The following is an 18,140-nucleotide window of genomic DNA, read 5'->3' on the forward strand; positions in this document are numbered from 1 at the left end:
ATAACTACAAAAAAGATAGTCTTTCAATAGCCCCAAAATAAGATTTCAATTAAGATGTTTACTGACGTCACATCCAGCTTTGCAAACATTGCTGCCATCTTGGATACAAAACATACTTTTTATTCCGCAAAAGAACCCAGGAATCCGTTCCCACGGAATTTAAAAAAACAACTTGCATTGACTGTGGCTTAGAAGCTTGACCGATCGACAATATTTTATTATATTTTAGCATAGAAAGAGCTTGCCCCCTTGGCCATATACACTAAATCTTCACGAGTGTTTTCAAAAACAGTTACGATTTCATGTGCGGCAGGACACTTCTATTTCCTAATATTATTATATTATCATAATTATCGATAATATAAAATGAATAACTGAATGTGTGGCTAGGCGAAAATAACGATTTTTTAAAATATTCCTTGAAGTACAAAGAGAAAAATTAAAAAAGTTGCCTAAAAAAGTCTAAAAACAACACTTTTCTATACAGACTATTCGTAATACTACTTAAAAGGCAATTTGAACTTTAATACCATACCGTAAAGTTTAAGTGTTAGTGGAGAGCTTCCGGAAAGGCAAAAGTAACGACGAGTAAAGAAATATAGTTTGGAAATAAAACCGAACCCGATAGGTGGCGCTGGAATTAGGTTCTAGGTTTTTTTAATATATTAAAACCGATAGTAACCGGTTTGGTGCAGACGAAGCTACGCAGGTCAGCTAGTTGTAGAATAGTTATCAAATAGCCATACAAATTTTATAATCTATCGTCGCTGTTTGATGGCTCATTAAGCTGCCATTAGTAGTATACAAATCCAGGATAAAAGACAGAGGCGTCTTTAAAGCACACTAATAAATCATCTGGCAGCTTAGGCCTCCTGTCGTAATAAATTACGAAGCACGATATTGGCTTCGGTAGCAAAAAACATTAGAAATTAATATACAAAATTGAATATATTATTTACCTGAAGCTGTCATTGACGTTAGTAGGTATGCTGAGTATTCGAAAATAGGGATTCAAACAACTTGTTTTGTTCCTTTTATTGAATGTTTGAATTTTTCAAAACGAAAAAAAAGATATTATTGAATATATTTTTGATTAAAACCTTTGTACAAGATTCAACATTTTTTTTCATTTCTTCTTCTGCTATGGCTATATATATATAGCTAGTTTTCTATTTCTTCTAAAAAACTAAACTCGCTAAATTCTAAAAAAACTAGCTAGGGAACTAGACCAGACCCAAAACATTTTTGGAAATTTTAAATTCCACATTCCACAGGGACACAAATTTCCCAGAAATCAGACTCCGGATTTGTCCTTATCAATCAATGAATTGTAGGCAAACCTGCTAACCACTAAACTGATGCAGCTATTGTAAAGATCATAGTTTGAAAAATACTATCATTTTAACTTTCAAAACAGTAGGAAATCTCGATGTAATTGTATCATTTTCAAGACTCCGGAACAACCAGTATGTGGGTATTATTGGTTTCAGTTAACGTCGATTGTTTCAACACCCATTTGTTCGCTCTTGGCCTCAATTTCAGTTCATTGGATGCAATAGTTGGATAGTTAGACGTACTTACGTTTGTACTCTTTGTCTTTATTGTTCTATCTTGAATTGACTATAGTATGTAATATAAAGGCGTTTATCCATTTATATAATTAACATAAACATTTAAACGTGTACAGTGTGGTGACGGCAGAATGGAATACAACTGTCATCACCCCCTCCTCTTTCCTCGAGTACGAAGCGACGAAGGGATTATGACTGAGAATGGATAAGAGCGTCCTCCGTGCTACTACCACTGTCCTACCTACTGCCTAACTAGGGCCAAAGCCTACCACTAGACCGGACCAGTGAAAGTTAAAAAGTTAAAAATTACCAAATTCCCCTCCCCCCCTACATATCTAACCGGGTTAGAGTGGGAGGCTACGTATCTGTAAGGCCACAGGGCTCACCTCTGCGCCAGGAAGGTTGTCAATTTATAATATTGGTATAGGTATTAATTTTATCTTCCCACGTAAATTGGAAATCCTAAGCAAGGTTTGAAATAATTAATATCAGACTAAACCAAAACGACGCATTAGTTAAGTGAATAAGCATATAGATACTGTTGAATCAGTTTATATAACAAAATGTATTACAGCATAACATAAAAAGAAATTGGAAATGGCAAATAAAACAAATCCATTTCGTGAATATCGCCTGATGGTTCCTTCAAAGGATATGTTATTAAATTTACGAATGTAATCATGGTTCAGAGGCAAAAGGCAACGAGATTTGACACTCGCGTAATAAGGGTTTATCGGGCTAATAGTCTTTTCAATTTTATGTATAAACACATGAAATAAAATGTGTTTTGTGATCATTGTAGAGGAAATTGAAGTAAGGAAATTATTTTATGAGTAAATAAAATAAATAAAATAAATATAATACGACAGTACACACATCGCCATCTAGTCCCAATTTAAGCGTACCTTGTGTTATGGGTACTAAGATGACTGATGAATATTTTTTATAAATAATATAATGTTTAATACTTAGTAGATAAACTGTTGCATGATAGGTAAACTTAACACTTTGTTATAGTTTGCGTTATTGCTGGGTTCTATCAGGTACCCTTGTTTATATAAGACTTATCTGTGGAAACCTGTTATTAGTTTTAAGTCAACCAATTTGTTAACTATTTAGTATCTACAAGTGATGGTTTTCCAATTAAAGAAAAAAAAAAAAAAAAAAAACCCAGATACTGAAAAACATTCATGCTCATCACACAAACATTTTCCAGTTGTGGGATGCTCTTGGGTGTCAACATCTCATCCAATCTCAATTTTGGCAAATGCATCGAGTCCAAAGCCAAAGTGGCAGCTAAAAAACTTGGTATCCTCAATAAGGTTAGGCGGTACTTCACGCCAAGTCAACGCCTCGCACTGTATCAGGCTCAAGTGCGAACCTGCATGGAGTACTGTAGTCACCTGTGGGGTGGCTCTGCCAAGTACCAACTTGAAGCTTTGGATTCGGTGGATCGTCGCGCCAGGAGAATTATAGGCGACAATTCGTTAACGCAGGCGAAACTACATAGTCTCCAGCACCGACGCAATGTTGCCTGTTTATCGGTTTTTTACCGGATTTACTTCGCTGAGTGTGCTCAGGAACTTCACAATCTTGTTCCCCCTTCCCCGTTTTACCACAGAACAGCGAGACACCGAGAGCGGTGGCATCCTTATGTGGTTGATATCCCATCAACACGCACGAAACGTTTTTTATCCACGTTTCTGATACGTGCCGCTAAGATGTGGAACGCCCTCCCGGTAACTGTGTTTCCTGCCACGTATAATTTAAGTACCTTCAAGGCTAGAGTGAATAGGCTTTTTCTAGGCAAGCGTGCTCCAACCTAGACCTCATCATTGCTTTCTAACGGGCATGATTGTCGTCAAACGCTGGCCTATCGTTAATAAAAAAAAAAAAAAAAAAAAATACACTTCATAGCTACGCTACTCCAATGCGTGTTGGCTTAAGTGTCCGTTCACACAGACCGGCTCGGACCGAATCGGAAGGTGCTCTTCTTTTCACACAGACCTCCGGCGCGCGTACGGTTTGAACCGGCCGGAGCGACCAAGCTTTGTATCACATAGACCGGCTGGAGTACGCAAACGGAACTGTTCGGCTGCGCGAGAGAGGTAGAGCGCGTCATCAGAAATCATTCGTAGCCGGTCGGCTCCTTTTATTTTTTCACACTAACCGCGTAAGGTTTGCTCTCCGGCATTCTCAGTAACAAAAGAGGTGGTATGTAAAAATAAAACTTATTTCAACTATCCAACACTCTATTTTAATCGGTATCAAAATCTGCTCTCCGGTCCGAGCCGGTCTGTGTAACTGACACTAAGTTTATTAAAACCCTAGTGACTTTGACTTTATAGGCCTTCATTCTCTAATAAACACTATTTATGAGTTGCATTGCTAGCCAGTCTTGTTATTTCGTTTTCGCGTAGTGTTTCTTTCTAACTTTTTTCGGCTTCGAATGGTCATAGTACCCAAGAAGTGGGCTATGACTACAATGCAGAAAGACAGCAACTTGGAAACCAATTGGACTAGTATTAGGCGCTAAAATAAGGCACTTTTATCTTTATTATCAGTATCGGGAATAGATAATATTAAGCAACCAATGACGGGTAATAAGTACTATTAGCAATAAGGTTGCACATACCACACAAGTACACTAAACCTATATAGAGGATTATGTTTGCAATTTTGACCTTTGCGTGAATGGAATAAGGAGTTTATTGGTGCGAATGAATATACCGTGGGGGTTCGAGTGTCTACGTGTACAGTCGATACGATAACTGAGTTGTTTCTCGGATATTGCATCCACCGCGCCTCTTAGGAAGCGGATGCCCGTCCACACGGGGTGAAAAATATAATTGTTAGTAATTAAACCGACCTATTCAAACTTATAGGTATTTTTTTAATGGGTAGTTTTTTTAATAAATATTTAAATCCTTATTTACCACACCAATTTTTTGAAAATTTGAAAATGGTTTTTTTTTTCTATTTCCGGAATGGTCTATTTAATTTAGAGGTAAAAAAACTCAGAAAATAAACTTCATAATTCATCATCATTACAAGTAAACGGGCCCAGTAAAGGGCAAGGAAGCCTGTGTAACCTTAGTCCACCCCGCAGGGTTGGCCAAGTTCGGAATAGTAGCCTTCACACGCCTTAGGGAAAATTCTCAGGCATGCAGGTTTCTTCAGAATTTTATCGTTAGAGCAAGTAATATATTAATTGCTTAAATTGAACTCAAATTACTGTAAGTATATATTATTTAATGATATTTCATAAAATAAATCTAAAGCGTATCAGAAAAAAGAACTACAGCACCAGCCATAAATTCGGCAGTCACGTTTTCTACACGACTAATGTGCAATAATTTTAAATATAAGTGATCATAAACTCTGGTTATATCATACTTCAAAAAAGGAGGACGATAGTTATTATCATAGTGCAATATAAAAAACACTACTTAGTCATTACGCTTCTTCTTACATTAAAAATTAAAATTCCTTTAATTTCGATTCTTATTTGCACTAGTGTGTTAAGATGCTATACAATGTAGTTTGTACGTTAATTTTTCAGCTCAGCCTCAACAAAGGGATCCCTCTGGAGTTAACTTCGCTACTTTTAACTCGCTTAGTGTCCGGGTTTCTTGCAACTTGGTATAAATTGTTTATGATAGTGCCCTATAATTTTTTATTAAATCTATTTACCTAGATTGTCCTATTTTCAAGTCACTACTGATATTATACCTAAACGCGAAATTGTTACTTAAATTGTCATTATTTGCTTGCAAATTGACATTTATCTGAATCCCATGACTGTAAGTTTCAAATTTGTTCCCGGGAACTATTTGGTAATTCTTAATTTCTGCATTTTCTCTAAAGTCTCTGTCTGGTCTGTTTGGAAAGACGACGGCCGGGAGCCGCCCTACCAAGGATCCCGTAGATTTCCGCGTAGAAATCGATTTGGGATATTGGTTTATTATAACTGTCATGACACTTATGACAGGTTAGAAAAGAAAGACGAACGTAAAACGAAATTGGACTAGAAATACCTCATTACATTTCATTTCATTTATTCAGAATATTGGTAAGGGTACAGAATTGACACAATAAACATGGTGCCACGATAACTGTTGCAGTAGTATAAACTGTGTCGCAACAATTAACGCCCACCTCCAACAATAAATGTATAGCACCAATAAGACAAAACTAGAACACAGTAAATGCCAATAAAAAAAAGAGAATAAGAGTCAATTAAAATAATAAAAAAAATAATAAAAACATGCAGCGGCTTATTTAGTGCAGGTGTGTGTGTGTGTGTGTGCAATTGTGTATGACTGTGTGTGTATTTGTGTGTGTATATGCATGTGTGTTATGTGTATGTCTATAGTTTGGGCCTTTTTTTAAAAATCTGTTGAAGTAGGAAGGATCATTTTATTATCTTTTCTACATCACTGTAGGATAGATTCCTAAGCCAATGTATAATAGCACTTCTACATTTATGGACAGTTAAAGGATATATATTTAATGTAACATTAATCGGTATTACTTAACATTCGTATGAACTTACGAGTATCCACGGCGCCTTATGAAATATTTTCTTTAAGATTGCAGTAAAAAAAGAGTAGGCGCCAACTTTGAGATTATGATGAGACACAATGGCAAGGTCGATATAATTTACATTTATTTGTAAACTCTTATGTTTACATAGATTTTATATTATTATAAAGGTTTTGTTTTTACTTTTATTACCTTAAACTATTCTAAATCGATTATATAAGAAATATAACACTTCAATTATTTTAACATGCTGTAAGATTTTGCTTATAAAATAGAATCAGAATATCTATATATTTTTAAGAAATTTTGTCAGTATCGTTAATTTATTTCGATGAAATTAAATTAGAAGAAATCCTTTTTGCTTTGCTTCGCTCAGGGTATGCTTGAAAAATATTACGTAATAATATTGCAAACCTCACAAATTAAAGGATTATAGATCCTTTATATAATTTACTTAGTCTTTTATAATTATTTCTTAACCTGCTCATTCACCATCATTATTATCATCATCATCATCATATACCCCATTACCTGCTGACTACAGGGCACGGGTCTCCTCCCACAACGAGAAGGGGTCAAGTCCGTAGTCCACCACGCTAGCCCAGTGCGGGTTGGTGGACTCCACACACCTTTGACCACATTATGGAGAACGCCCAGGCATGAAGTTTATTCACGACGTTTTCCTTTACCGTTGAAGCAAGGGATGTTTTAATTAATTCAAACTCGCAAAACTTAGAAAAGTTGGAGGTGCGTGCTTGGGATTTGAACTCGGCCCCCCGAAAGTGAAGTCGAGCTCCTACTCACCGGGCTATTACCGCTCTAAACCGGCTCATTACTTTGATATAATAAATTAGATAATGCGTAAGCTATGCATTAGAAAAACCATTTCCACTTGTTTATATATATTTATTACTCATTGTTGAACGTTCTTTGTCCAGATTTATTACAGTTTCTTACAAAACCCGTGGCAATTTGCAATTTGTTTGCAAGCCTATATTACACTCTGTCCTTTCATATAACTCTATTCCAAAAATCTAGTTTATTTGTTGCCTAATTAGGGCCTAAAGAAAGCACAAACAAACACACACTCACATTTATAAGGATTAAGGATATTATGTATATTTGATTTCATCGTAATAATGTAAAGTCGTTAAATAGCATTTTGTTTACGCATTGCCAATGTTTAACATATTTTGATAGCACAATCTAAATATCGAGTACTAATAAATCGGATAATGCATTAATGTTCTAAACGTTTCAAATAGCAGAGCTTTGTGATATAAAAGCCAATAATATCAATAAAGCCGATGGGAAAATTAAATTTTCATTTGAATACTTCGCCAAATTATGCCGAAAATTGGCATGCTACATTAATATAACGGCGTCAAATGATTTATTTCAATTGGAAAGATTCGAATCTTTTGCTCTGTGAGCTAACTTAGATGTAAAAACAAATTAAGGTTTACATTATATGCAACGCGTAACCGTATTACGAAAAACTATTGTTTATATTTTCTATTAAGTATATTTCATAGTATATCATCCTGTAAAAAATTTAAATGTAAAGAAGTAAATTTTTTTCCATACAAACGAATTCAAAACATTTTAAGTGCTTATTTTTGACAACCCTATTGAAGGTAAAAGACCGACACGCGCATACATTAGTCACTTGAGTTGAATATTGCATGTGATGGTAGGGCTGTATCTGATTTATTTCACAAATATTCAAAAAAAATCAAAATTATAAATTAATTTATTTCAAGTAGGCCTAATATAAGCACTTTTGAAACGTCATGTCTGTCTGTGTGTAGTAACTCTACCACCGGTTCGGAAGGCAGATTCTACCGAGAAGAAGCCGGCAAGAAACTCAGCAGTTGCTCTTTTCCAATATCAACAATTTACATTTTACATTTTAAAATTCATTTTTCTATCTTGTGAGAGATGAAAGCGGAGCTGCCAAGCAACCTTGTCATTAAGAAATTCATCAATTGTATGATAACCTCGCTGTAATAAATATGTTTTAACACATTCTTTAAACTTTGGTGATAAATATGGCAGTGGTTTTCACCTTGGTTCTTAATTTATAATTCTAGATATAAACCTTTAAAATCGGTTGCGTATTTTAAGAGATCTAGGAGTGGATACGACGTGGGTGAATTTATTTATTTATTTTATTTATTTATTTCCAACTTACGATTAGTTTACAGGAATTTCCTCATGCACTAGCGTAGATACTGATGTCTACCTACACACTAAACTTTATCAGAGTAGCAAATGCACCACAAAGCAACCTTTGTGAGTTCAGTACTATGTAAAGATTTATTTTACATCAGCATCATCCTAATCAACCCATTACCAGCCCACTACAGGGCACGGGTCTCCTCTCAGATTGAGAACATTGTAGGCTCCAGTCTTCCACGCTGTCCAAGTGCGGATTTTTAGTGCCCTTGAGAACACGATGGTGAACTCTTAGGCATGCAGGTTTCCTCACGATTCCTTCACCGTTACAGCTTGTGAAGTTTCATTGCTTATATTAAAAAACGCACATAACTCCGAAAATTCATTAATACGTGCCGGGGCTCGAAGTCCGTTTCTTCTTCGTCGTGCCACCAACGATTCCTTACACCAGTGTCACAAGAAAAAACTGTCATTCCTCGTTGCACCACTGTATGCGGATGATACTCTACTAAAACTTCCCTTTAGATATATTTAACACATTATCCCCACAAGGAAAGCCGAAATCTTACCTACTGGACTATCACCGCTGTTTATTACCGCTATTGTGCATGAAATCTTCTAAATATAGATGCAGAATCTGCCTGTACACCCACATCTCGCCTATTGATTACCGTACCGATTAAGACTCTTCTACTAAAAATAAATATAAATAAATAAATATACTACGACAATACACACATCGCCATCTAGTCCCAAAGTAAGCGTAGCTTGTGTTATGGGTACTAAGATTATTTTTTATGAATAATATAAGTACATAAATACTTATAATATACATATAAACACCCAGACACTGAAAAACATTTTTGTTAATCACACAAACATTTTCCAGTTGAGGAAATCGAACCCACGGCCTTGGACTCAGAAAGTAGGGTCGCTGCCCACTGCGCCAATCGGGCGACAAATGCACCATACTAATAGAACAGAGAAAAAATAACATTCGCAAAGTGATGATTTAAGTTTTCAGTTAACACTATTTTGATTTTGCCTTCCCTTCCTTTTTATACAGTACATACATTCCAGACTATGACTCTCGTTTTCATCAATAAGTACTTGATCTGTTTGCAGTCGTTATTTATACTATAGGAGGCTTTCAGAGAAGACAATGTTTACTAATGCCTGTCATCCTTCCATATCTGTGATCAAGATGATAACATCCGCGCACTGAATATTAATGCTGCTGAAATATACAATCTGGGCAAATATACAATCAGTGGGGTGCCCATATAGATACACTAGCGGGTAAACTAAGCTCGGCTGCCTACGCAGTCAGAAAAATTAGACAGATTACTGACGTTGAAATAGCTAGGCTTGTTTATTTTGCGTACTTTCATAGTGTTATGTCCTACGGAATCTTGTTATGGGGTAAAGCTGCTGATATCGAAACTATATTTATATTGCAGAAAAGAACTGTACGATACTAACTGTAGCTTCACAATATATTTATAATAGTCTTTGTAAGACAACATATTAGTCTTTATAAACAAAAAGTGGACATAAACAGTCGACTTTATTAGTCATAAATTAGTGACATCTGCATATAGTCTGCAAAAGGTACAGAAGTCATTTGTGGGATTGAGTATAAGCTTTTATAATATGATTCCAAAGGTAATTTTGGACCTATCAATGCATAAATTTAAAGAATATTTTAAAACACTTTTATTACAGCGAAGTTACTATACAATTGATGAATTGCTTGGAAGCATCCGGCTCCGCTTTCATCTCTCACTGTAAAATGTAAATTTTTGATGTTGGAAAAGAGCAACTGCTGAGTTTCTTGCCGGCTTCTTCTCGGTAGAATCTGCCTTCCGAACCGGTGGTAGAGTGACTACAACCAGACAGACTTGACGTTTTAAAAAGTGCTTACTTGATATAAATGAATTTTGAATTTTTAAGTAGGAGTGGGGTTCGATAACCGGCAGGCATTTTGGGAATTTAGTATTACAGAATTTTCTACAGTGGTAGGAGGTTTGGGCCGTGGCTAGTTAACACCCTACCAACAAAAACGTGCCGCTAAGCTATTTAGCGTCCCGGTACGATGTCGTGTAGAAACCGATTAGGGGAGTGGTTTTAATATAACTGCTATACTTCTTACAGGTTCGCTCATTACTAATATCTTACTTTGCACCAGCAGGTGAGATTGAAGTCAAAGCCTAACTTGTTGTGGAGAAAGAAATATAATAAAAATACACTGGTTTTCGTATATAATCAATGAATGACCTTTATAAACAGAGATACATATTACCAATAACCCCAAACCGAAAACGTATAACGTGTACACCACGTGACCCCTGTCAAACCAGAAATTTGCTAACGAAACGCGTGACGTCACATGTTGTCCGAACATACTTGTTCTAAAACATGGTTGTCAACTGACAACACGCGGCGCATGTAGATTTTTTTATATAGTAATAATTGACGGACCTAGCAAATGTGTCACCTGAGGTAAAAGCAAAGCCATCGCTTATAAACAGGGCAACACATTACAGGGTATATACGTCCCGCAAAGTACCGCCCTGTGTCTTATGTCTATCGATCTGAGAAGTAGGTGTCTAAGCCTTTACCCGTAATTGCACTGGCATTCACACCCCTTAGAGCTTACTAAGAGCGGTGATTTAGTAATAGATTCCCGTTGATAACCTATAGGTACCTACATTAACAAGAATATATAGATTTGACGGCCGATTGGCGCAGTTTGCAGCGACCCTGCTTTCTGAGTCCAAGGCCGTGGGTTCGATACCCACTACTGGAAAATGTTTGTGTAATGAGCATGAATGTGTTTCAGTGTCTGGGTTTATATGTATATTATAAGTATTTATGTATATTATTCATAAAAATATTCATCAGTCATCTTAGTACCCATAACACAAGCTACGCTTACCCTGGGGCTAGATGGCGATGTGTGTACTGTCGTTGTATATTTATTTATTTATTTATTTACATAAGTTTTACGTACTTATTTGCCTCGCTGTCGCGAAATATGTATGCAAAACAAAGTAACGCCTGTTTGTAGTCATCAGACTTATAAGTTTAGAAGAAGAATAATTAGTAAGCTTATTTAACTACGGATTACAAGTTCCTGGGCGGATCCCGGGTTTGCCTATAACTTTCTCTGCGAAGAATTATCAGTACCAGCCCGGAGTTAAGAAATTAGCGTTGCCAACCCCCGTGCCGCGGAGAGCACATTACGCCGTCAACTGACGGCGTAATGTGCTGACGGCGACTGATCCCGTTGTTATCACTAATTTGTGATAATAATTGTTAGAGGCCACCAACCTGCATTAGAGCAACCTTGAGGGTCTATGCTCTTAAATCCACTCTCCTAAGATAGTGGAGGCTTGTGGCCAGCAGTAGTAGGAGGTTGATGGATAAGCGAGCAGCCTGATCAATGTGTTTCTACCATTATATAAATATTCACATACTGTATCTGACAATGACAGTTACAGTTTACACACGCTCTAATAATTGTGCTCATTGTTTTCAACTCCAATCTATATTAAACGGTTACTTCATCATTTAACTTCAGTATAAATACCAATTATTTTATGTATTTTTGTGTCGAATTTTGGGCCTGATTATAGCAGATAATATAGTCTGGCGTTGAGCTGAAATTCACATAAAAATCTCTACATTATTTCGTATTAAGATTAGAGAACTTCCAGACCTTTTTGAATATTACCACTATTACTGTTTGACTACCTAATATATTATTCCTCTTTTATAGTAATAAAATTGACGAGCCAAGCAGAAGGCGGCGTGTACAACGTGTAAACGAAAACCCATATATTACTACACAGGCTTTAGAGGTACATTATTTACTGTCTATAAGATTTATCTGTGAATCCGAAACGCTCGTTGTTTTTGAGTACTCCACTACCATAGTTTTTATTGAAAGAAATCAGATACAGCCAGAACATTAAATGCCCGCGTCTTTCGTTTTATCAGCAATAGGGTTGTTATAAGTAAACAGTAAACTTGTTGAGTGTTTTAAATTAGTTTGTATGGAAATTTCGTACATTATTTACTTACATACACTACTTACTTGAGATAAATTATTTACTTATCTGCATTATTTACTTATATAATTACCTTACATAATATACTTACTTATTTACATTATTTAATTATATCCATTATTTACTTACATTATATACTTGTGATAAATTATTTATTTATATAGTTTACTTACATTATATACTTATTTATTCACTTACGTACATTATTTACTAATAGACATACTACTCTTTCGAATTTCAGTTTCCTTTTAAAGCTAAACGAGATAATGATGTGTCCGTTATTTAAAGAGTAGGTATTTTAAAAACTTATTATTATGCATTTAGGACGGATCAAGAATGTTTTGTCATACGGTCGGAGAAAGTAGTTTTGGATCAAAACGTTGTTCTCACGTTATTTAAAACATTTATATGTACAACTTTTATTTTAAATTCATTAAAACTTGGATTTTTTTCTTTGGATATTAAAAATGAACGGGATAAACTTTAAACTTACTCGACTTTTATATTGCTATACATCTTTCCTCAGCACCTTTTGGTGGCCCAAAACCTTAAAATATATCTCGTACCTACAAGGCAAGGGATGGTAAAATGCAAAAACTTGCATCCAAATCGTTCCAATGTCCCAGTATAGGATTAAGGAAATACTTACAGAGCCCTAATGTCTATTTTTGCTTGAAGTGAAACACAGTGAGGACGCTCCACGCACGTCTGACTTCAAACCTGTGGAATGTCTCTCAACCTTTTTTCATTTTCCCAATTTATTGTAAATGTTCAGAACATCAGAGATGCGTAGTTTTTGTTATTGGTCGTGTTCTGTATGTTGTTAGTACTGTGCATTAAAGTTAAAATTACTATGTCTTAATATATATAAATCTCCTGTCACGATGTTTGTCCGCGAACTACTGAACCGATTTTAAATTAAATTGGCAAACCGTGAGCAGTCTGGTCCAAATTAAGAGATAGGATAGCTTAGATCTTTAAGTAAAGTCACAATTTTATTTTATTGTCTATAATTAATTGACAGTCACATGTTATATATATATATATATATATATATATATATATATATACAACTATGCTCATTTAAGGCTTAGCGATACTGAATACTTTAAAAACAAAATCAAACGCAGACGAAGTCGCGGGCAACAGCTAGTATTATTATAAAATTACAATATTACCCGAATCGCATCGGGTAATATAGTAACAATTTCAAAACCAAGACGTTTTCAGTGCCTTTTTGTGCTCTGTGTGCACTTGTTTTTACCATAATGCAAATTATTTCCAGTTAGGCACACATAATGTCCTAACATAAAGCCAAGTGGTATAAAGAAAGGCTAATTGTTCTAAAAGCAAAGAAATATATAAAACGATACAAACTGAATTTGCCGATTTATAAAATTGTGTATGCAAGTCATATCGCCCAAAATAACGGTCAAAAGCCTTTAACCCTTAGTTAGGGTTTATGTTACAAATCAATTATATCAGTTAAATGTTTTTTTTCTTGTACATCCCTACTAATATTATAAATGTGAATGTAAGTTTGTTTGTTACGCTTTCACGCAAAAACTACTTAACCGATCCTCATGAAACTTTGTACAGATATTCTTGGAAGTGTTAGAAGAAATGAAGGATACTTTTTATCCCAACATTAAGCTCGGTTCCTTTGGAAGAGGGGATGAGTGTTTTACGATTTTACAACATAACTCCGACAAATTATAACCGATTTAAATAATTATTTTTGTACTTTAAAGGTTATAATATGTATTTAATTTTGCCCAATCTGTGGTTGGAGATTGACGACTGAATTCCTCAGCGGACAGCAGCAAACCCCTCATTTAAGGCTTAGCGATTCTAAATACTTTAAAATTTTTAGATCTACAACTAAATTTAATGCCACATCAAAATCAAACGCAAACGAAGTCGCGGGCAACGCTAGTAAGAAATATATAGAACTAAAAAAAATATACAGAAAATCTTTTCCGTTCCCAAAGTTATTCTAAACATATGTGTACTAAATTGGTGTCTCAAATTTGTGCCTTCCTGCAACAATTCGTCATCGTGCCCCAAAGTTTTCACCATCTATCAAAGCACACAGAAGTAAGTTTAAATGTTCTTTATACCTTTTTGGTTATAAGACGTAAACGAATGGTTGAAAGTATTATTACCACACTCAGACTATTTATTACCCAATGCTGCGTAGGTACAGGTCTGTTTTGACATGGGAGAGAGTTTTTCAAAGCATAGACCCACTACGCTGCTAATATTCGTATCATAGTATTATGCGATCGACGAGTCCGACATGACACTCAGGCTTACACGCTCTCCAAGGTATGGGAGTGGGCAGCGCCGCTTTTCTAAATCAATGCTGGTATATACCAGCCTTAAATTTCAAGATAACCATTCATTTCATTTCAATTTTCGAAAATTCTGATTTCGAAATTCGGAATTGCGAATTTCAAGTCTTACAATTTTAATTTCAAATCAGTTGTCAACCAATGATAAACTTTAAGATCCTCACATTTTCCCAACCAACTCGCAAATCTGTTTTAATCTAGTGGCTTCGCCCATGGCTAGTTACCACCCTACCGACAAAGACGTGCCGCCAAGCAATTTAGCGTTCTGTTACGATGTCGCGTAGAAACTGATTAGGGGTATGGGTTTAATATAACTGCCTTACCCCTAACAGGTGAGCGCGTTACCATTTTAGACTGTATTATCACTTACCAGCGAGTGGGATAACAGTCAGCGGCTAACTTGTTGTGGAAAAGTCGAGTAGGAATGCAACGTGGTCGTTGCACAACACTGAAGTATTTGAAATACATTATCTGAAGTACCTATTGAGGCTAGAAAACTATAACTAAGTTCTCAGATCGCAAATATTTGTCGTATATTAGGTATTTAGTGGAAACTTTACAACCAAAACACTTGAACCATCTATTTGTATAAGATATTGAAACATTGAACTTTATAATACGAAATGTCTCTATATTTCATTACTTTTTTTATTCTTTAAAGATATGTTACAATTGATTTATTCAGGTAATAATTTCACTTAAATAAGAAAGTTATATTAAAACTGACGATAAAAATATCATGTTTGGCTACGGTCTTATTTCATCCATATAATATAGAGTATGTCTCGGAGAAGGTTTACGTTTCTTGAATATTAGCCGAGTGAATTAGATAAGGAACTTACTAAATGTAATCCATAATTTAGGATTTTATATTAAGAATAAAAAATATTTATTTACCAACAGATCTCTTCCTTACGATCATCATCAATCATACGAGAGGGATTTTTACTACGCTGCTTCCAATATGTGCCGGCTTTTATGGATCTTTATTAGGTACCTATTACATTTTATTAAAAATACCGGAACCGAAAGCTGTTTGTGCTCTCTGGCTGGCTGTTATAGGCACTGAGAAAAATGAAAATATTTATACAAATATCATACATGTATTTGGTATTTTCATTCCAAATCACTTTTGTACAGAGCATACAAACACCGGTTTACTTTTATACGCCATGACAGGCTTATATAGGACGGAACATGATAATCCAAGTGTCGTTGTCACCCGGGGTTTACCAGTGTGAATAAGCTAGTATTTTAATACTTATTACGTTATTGTATAGGTAGATCTACCAGAAGCTTGGCCTACTTAACTGTATAACTTCTTCCCTACTAATGTTGGAGCATTAGTAGTGGGATAAAAAGTATCACCTTTGACATCTCTTTTTTTTTTTAATTTACTACGACAATACACACATCGCCACCTACCCCAAAGTAAGCCTGGCTTGTGTTATGGATACTAACATGACTGATGAATAACTTATGAATAATATACATAAATACTTATAATATACAGATAAACTCCCAGATGCTGAAAAACATTCATGTTCATCACACAAACAATTTCCAGTTGTGAGAATCGAACCCAAGGCCTTGGTCTCAGAAATCAGGGTCGCTGCCAACTGCACAAGTCGGCCGTCAAGGACGAAGGAAGTTTATATGAATGCCATCAAAATCTCGAGTCATTCGGGAAAAAGAGGTACTTAATCAAATTGCGTCTTAGATCTAGCCCAAAGAACGAGATTTTTTTTGGGATAAAAGGTAGGTTTCAGGCTAACAAGTTATCCAAAAAAATAACGTAAATCTATTATAAATACATAAATAAATATACTACGACAATACACACATCGCCATCTAGCCCCAAAGTAAATTCAGCTAATGTTATGGGTACTAAGATGCCCGATGAATATTTTTATGAACACTATAGGTACATAAATACTTATAATATGGAAATAAGCACCAAGACACTGAAAAATATTCATGTTAATCGCACTAACATTTTCCAGTTGTGGGAATCGAACAAACAGGATTGGACAAAGAAAGCAGGGTCGCTGCCCACTGCGCCCATCTGCCGTCAAATTGTCTCATTGTTGCGTGAAATAAGAACAAGTGAACAAAGACACTGATTATAAATGCAGGCGTATTTATAATTTTAGTAGAGTAATACAAATAGGTGAAAATATTAAATCTACCTATATGTTAAGGCTACCTAGGAAAATAATTGAACTGAATTCAAAGACATTTTTCAGTAAGGTAATAAATAGACAACGAAAAAATAAAGGAATAAAACGAGGTATAATCCATTAAATAAGGTGAAAGAAAAAGAGTATAAAGAAATTACAAACTAGTAAACATTAAACAACATTTTGTAACAATATATATATTTCTAAATTAAAATCAAATGTTATTATCAATATTAATATAATTCTTATAAAATGTATAAAAACAGTCTTTCTATTATATTGCGCCTTGGAAATATCCTAACTATAATTATAATAAAATTTAAATAATTATTCAATGTTAACCTAATGGCAAACGTAGGCACACTTTCATTGTATAATTATAAAGATAACATGGTTTATAACAAATATAATATGGCATAAATTAAATGTTTAATTTTATAAATACAATATTATGTAACTTTTACAGTTATGTATTAACAAAATTCTGCGAAAGTGACGTGCATAAAACGTGAATTACTAGTTTATTCATTAATGGGTAAAATCGTGTAGAGATCGAAATGGGGATCGAATTTTAGTACTCAATGTGGGATTATTACGCTTATTAGTATTGTAGAGTATGACCATTGAAAGAATGCGTTCTGCGTCTGATAATTTCGCTTATAAAACTCGAATAATCATTACCATCCACAGCCTACTAACGACCCACTACTTTGCATAGGCCTCGTCTCTCATAGTAGATATACTTTTAGAGTATACTGGCCTTAAAAAACTGCTTTCTTGTTCATTTAACATTATTTTTTATGCAATTCAAAGTTACATCCTCCGTTCAACCATAATGTTGCAGGTTTACAACTGAAAAACCAAACTTTATTTTACAATTGTTCCGCTACGAGCGCTGGCTGTATATGTGTAGACCAACTTGAGTCTAAAAACAAGGCAAATTAGGTACATTTCGATCTGAAGTTTCAATACTCGAAAGGGACTACTCGTCATACTAAGAATCCAGATTAGAAATTAGCCTACTTGTTAATTTCACGAATGCTCAAAAAAGTAGGTAATCTTTGCAGGGTACATTTTCACGTATGGAATAGTGAGTTACGTGGGTAAGAATCCTAACATAACCCTTAGTGACTCTGGCTTTAACTTTTTCTTGAAAATTCTAACAGTTTTCAGTAGACGTATTGTGTATAATTTTTGATGACACACATTTTATTACTACCAGATTCAGTGTTAAGAACT

Source organism: Pararge aegeria, chromosome 21 (genome assembly GCF_905163445.1).
Source record: "Pararge aegeria chromosome 21, ilParAegt1.1, whole genome shotgun sequence".
Lineage (NCBI taxonomy): Eukaryota > Metazoa > Arthropoda > Insecta > Lepidoptera > Nymphalidae > Pararge > Pararge aegeria.